At 42.1% G+C, this 4,750-nt stretch overlaps 1 pseudogene; it reads right to left on the reverse strand.

Moving 5' to 3' along the window:
- Window positions 1–3,699: 3,699 nt before the first annotated feature.
- On the reverse strand, window positions 3,700–4,142 carry LOC108176933 (26S proteasome complex subunit SEM1 pseudogene; annotated as a pseudogene).
- Window positions 4,143–4,750: the final 608 nt, after the last annotated feature.

The raw sequence follows: 4,750 nt of genomic DNA on the forward strand, positions 1-4,750 counted from the left end.
CTGTATCCTTTCCTGTCTTCTGTATCCTGTTCTCTGTCTTCTAAGTCTGATATTCTCTCTTCTGCTTCACCCATTCTGTTTGTAAGGCTCTCTAGTGTTTTTGTCATTTGATCTATTGAATTCTTCACTTCATTATGATTTCTCGTCACTATCCCAGTTTCCTGTTGTACTAGTTGTTTTGTTTCATTTTGATTCCTCCTTAATATTTCATTTTCATGAGAGAGATTTTCTACCTTGTCCATTAATGATTTCTGTAGTTCAATAATTTGTTTTTGAGAACTTCTTAATGTTCTTATCAATTTTTTGAGATCTGCTTTTTGCATTTCTTCTATCTCATCATCTTCATAATCTTGAATTGGGGTGTCTTTTTCATTTGGTGGCGTCATGGTGACTTCCTTGTTTCTATTATCTCGGTTTTTGCGTTTGTTATTTGGCATATTGGAGATATTTGGTTTCTTCACTGTGGTGCTTTCTCTTGTTATACTATGACTCTAGATTAAGTGGACTGTCTGTTTTTGATGGAGCCTTAGAGGCTTGAGATGGGTGTGGCCTGAGAGCTCTGTTTGGTGTGCCAAAGGTGACACTCCCAGGTTAGGCGTGATAGATCTCTCTCTCTCTCCTTCTTTCTTTTTTTTTGATTCAAAAGGGAAGTAATTCCACACAGCTGAATGAAATTGGAGGTAGTTAGCAGGCAAATGATAAACCCACAGGAGCCAGAGATCGGAAGCTCTTTCCCAAGGACCACACAGGGAATCTGTTCTGCCCTCAGAGTGGGCTCAAATTCTGCTTCAGACTCCCACTGGGTTGCCAAAGTTACAGAATTGTAGCATCTCTGGAGAGTACTCACGTGAATTCTGTGAGTTCTCTCCCCCACCGTCTCTGTTTTCACAGTCTCAGTTCAGTAGCACCACAAATTTACTGGTCCTAATCTCCTGTTAATTTGCCCAGCCCAGAGTCAGGTTTTTCTGCTAGGCTCAGGGCCGGTGCAGACCTGAGGTCGCTCTGCTTATGACGTATGTTCAAGATGGCGCCTGCTCTTTGTCTTGCTCGCCCTTGAGAGGTGAGCGGAGAGAGAGAAACCCGTGTCCGTACCAGTCACCTTTTTTTTTTTCTCTCTCTCTCTCTCTTCCAGTTAGCCTGGTGAACTTTCCCTCCCCCGGGGGTCGTTCCCTCTAGTCTCCTCTCTCTGCTTGCCTGCCGGTGTCTCGGGCTATTGAGGTTCGGCTCACCTCGCGTTACAGCGCTGGTGTGTTGGTTCTGCCGCTGGTGTCCCGAACTGTGGGTTCCCACGCTCTCCACGCAGGTCCACTGTGAATCACGCGTTCCAGAAGAGTTTCTTCTGCTGTTTCCTCCCCTACTCTTCCTTGAACCTACATTATCTCCACTTTTATTAAACTGTCTCTCCCCGGGCTATCAGTGTGCTCCCTTCCTATTCCGCCATCTTGCCTCCTCCCGGGAAGTATCTTTATTATTATCAAGCAGATTAACAAGTTTACAGACACTTAGAAACTTTCTGAGGCGTATCCGAACACCTAAATCAAAGGTTGCATTCATTTGAGAGGTACTGAGACTATTTGTAGCACTTACAGTATATACAAAGCAGTATATATAACCATGGTTCACGTTTGATAAACACAGATTTAAGCTTTTTGAAACAACTTGCCAATTTAACATTATAGCTAATGCAGAGACAACTACTCACTTCATATTTTTTTCTTCTGAAACTCAATAAGCAACTTATCGTTTAAGCACATGGAATAATGCTATGTGTTCTTCTTAATAATAGTAAATTTTAAAATACAAATACTTTGTATCATGGAAACTTTACCTAGCTGTACAAAGGCTCTAAATACAGTACAGTCATAAAGTTTCTTTTTAGATTCATTAATTTATAGTTATTTTAGTACAGATAAATGCAGGACACTACTCTAGATTATTGGGCAACAAAAACATCAGTGTGCCACTACCTGTATTTAAGTACGAGCACACCACAACCACAACCGTGGCAAGCAGATGCCCTCACATGTCCCCCATGGCTTCTGGGGCTCCTTTCCATGTCACAGGCGCTAGTTTAATGGATCCCGTCAGGTCTCAACCTATCTCCATCTCTGAAATTTCCTTTATTAAAAATTTTGAAATTTGACTTTCTTAATGAACAGCTACAGTCAGGAGTAGAGGCCCCACTCGGACCTTCAGCATACCTAGTTGCTGTAGTCTTATTATTTCAAGCCAGGGAATACAAAGTTAAAATTCATGATGAGTGCTGTTGAGCAGGCATTTACCTTTTTTTGAACTTCGGTGTAAAAGGGGAGTAAAATCTGTCATATTATCTACAAGGGTTGGATAATGCCCAAGTAAGATGATGATTGAGAAAGTGTACAGAATAGTGCTTCACTAAATAGTAATAATCCAAAGAACCCAGGCTGCAGCCTGTTGAAACAAATGAAGTCTCTAGTGTTCACATCCAAATAAAGAGTATTTTAAAGACATATCCCCCTTATACAAGTCCAGCCACCAACCCTCGAGGGACTCCTACATCACGTGTCCTCTGAAGATGTCTTGCAGGTGTTCAGGGGTCTTCAGTGCCCCTCGCTAATGTCTCTTTTCTGTTATTGACTGTGGTGAGGACCCTTTCTTCCTCTCTTCCATGCATTTTAAATCAGGACTTAACTTTGAGCCCCAGGACTTAAGCCTGGTCTGTGGAAAAGCAGGTAAAATGCTATATTCTTTATTTTTTGTTGTTGTTGTTTTCAGTCCTCTCAGTCCTGTAACAAAACTTCTTGAAATTCCTTTGGAATGTGGCACAGGGTTTCATAGAAAAGTCTGGCTGTTCTCACTCCAGTTTCTACACTAGTCTATCGGGCTGAGCCAGCTGAGGGTCATTGTGCTGCTACCTTCAGCCTCCTCACATCCTCCTTGAGGCTGGATCCCTAGCTCAGTGTATGCAGAGGCTAAGGTATTCAACTCTTCTCCTTCTTAGCCCTCAAAGCCTTTGTGACTATCAACTCATGCACATAGAAAATAACACTTCTGAGAATAATTCAGTATGGATTCAAGTAAAACCTCCTATTCCAGTCATGCTGCTGCTGCTGAGTACCACTTACTGTAAATTAGGTGGTGCCCTTTTTTTGGTGGTGCTGTGGTAACTGCTCCCCACTCACAGCTTCTCTGCTGTTACTAAAATGCTTTCTCCCACTGAATGTTGCTGCTTGAGACTCCACCGCTGAGCAAGCGTGTCCTTGGATTTGTCTGTTTCTTGCAGTTGACCCTTTGTTTCTGGTCTCATTTTTCTTCTCACTTTGGGACTTTTCCTTGTGCCTTGCTTCACCAGGCTCTCAGAGTCCCTAATTTCTGGGACAGCCTTGGCTTTGATCTAATCCAGCCTTCTGTGACCTCAGCTGAGGTCAAGCCTTTGCTTCCTTTCGACTGGGAAAAGGATAATGGACGACTTAGATAGAGGATGGTACGAACTGATTACCAAAATAGGACACGTTCATTTCTATCATTTCTACGTAGGCTCCCATAAAGGACATTTGTTTTTTTCTTGCATTGTGACAGACTGCTTGCTTGGTGGGAGCCTTCTTCAGTGTGGTTTGCCTCACTCATTTGGGAAACTGTCACCACATACTTCCCATTCCTGCTTTAAGCTGTGTACTGACTTGATGAGCGAGAGCAGTCATGCTCAACACTGGCTGAACGTTTTATTTTTATTTTTTCATTTATTTTTCTTGTGCTACAAAAACAAAAATAAATCCAAGCAGATCATGGGTTCTCCATCCTAGAATTTAGTCAACAGTTCAAGTTTAGGTTACTTCAAAATTTCTTCTGAAAGTTATGAAGTCTCCATCTTGTAACCGTGTTTGTCCAGTTCAGCTCGCACTGATTGAAGTCATCCTCGACATTGTCATCATCCCAATTATCCTCCCAGACACGTGCATCTTCATCTTCATCTAAACCAGCCCAGTCTTCGGCAGGGAACTCCTCGAACTCGTCATCCTCCTCGAGGAGACCCAAGTCTACCGGCTGCTTTTTCTGGGACATCGCTCCCGTCTGCGCAGGACACCTCGCAGGTGAGTACGGAACGTGGAGGCCTCACTCCACCCCAACCGAGGCCACAGCGCCGCTTACGACGGCGGGGCTATCATAGATACTCATAACATTTTAAATCACCTCGAGGAGTTTGTTTTAATGTCTGACCTCAGATAATTAAGTCAGAGTCTCTGCAGATGGATCCAACATCTAGGCATTAAAAAGAATCTTCCCAGGTATTTTTATTATAGAGGTAGGCCTTAAAATCAGTGGGATTAGAGGGAGGTATCATAACAACCGCTTGCGGTCTAATTTTAAGTAGTAGCCTATCTCATTCTAAATAGCCTTCTTTCTTTCTGATCTAGTCTCTTAAATAATAGAAGCATTTAAAACAGTCTTCTCCCTCAATGCCTATGTAAGATGCAACAGTTGCATGTTTGGAAATGGGCTAAACAGTATGTAGTGTTCAGGAGTTTATAAATGAAACCATTTATTAATTTTTCAGATCTTATCCTCCAAAGAAAGTCACAAAAATGTGCAATTGTCTCCTGAGGCTATTTCTATTAGTAAGTAAATTAGGAAACTAAAAGAATCAGCATGAATTGTAAGGCAGCCTATAAATTTCAGACTAACTCAGAAATCTCATCTTTGTTTAGGATGTCTCACTGTACTCTTCTCATCTGCCATTATAAGCTTCATCATAGATAAAGTAAATATTTTC

This window comes from Oryctolagus cuniculus, chromosome 3, assembly GCF_964237555.1.
Source record: "Oryctolagus cuniculus chromosome 3, mOryCun1.1, whole genome shotgun sequence".
NCBI lineage: Eukaryota > Metazoa > Chordata > Mammalia > Lagomorpha > Leporidae > Oryctolagus > Oryctolagus cuniculus.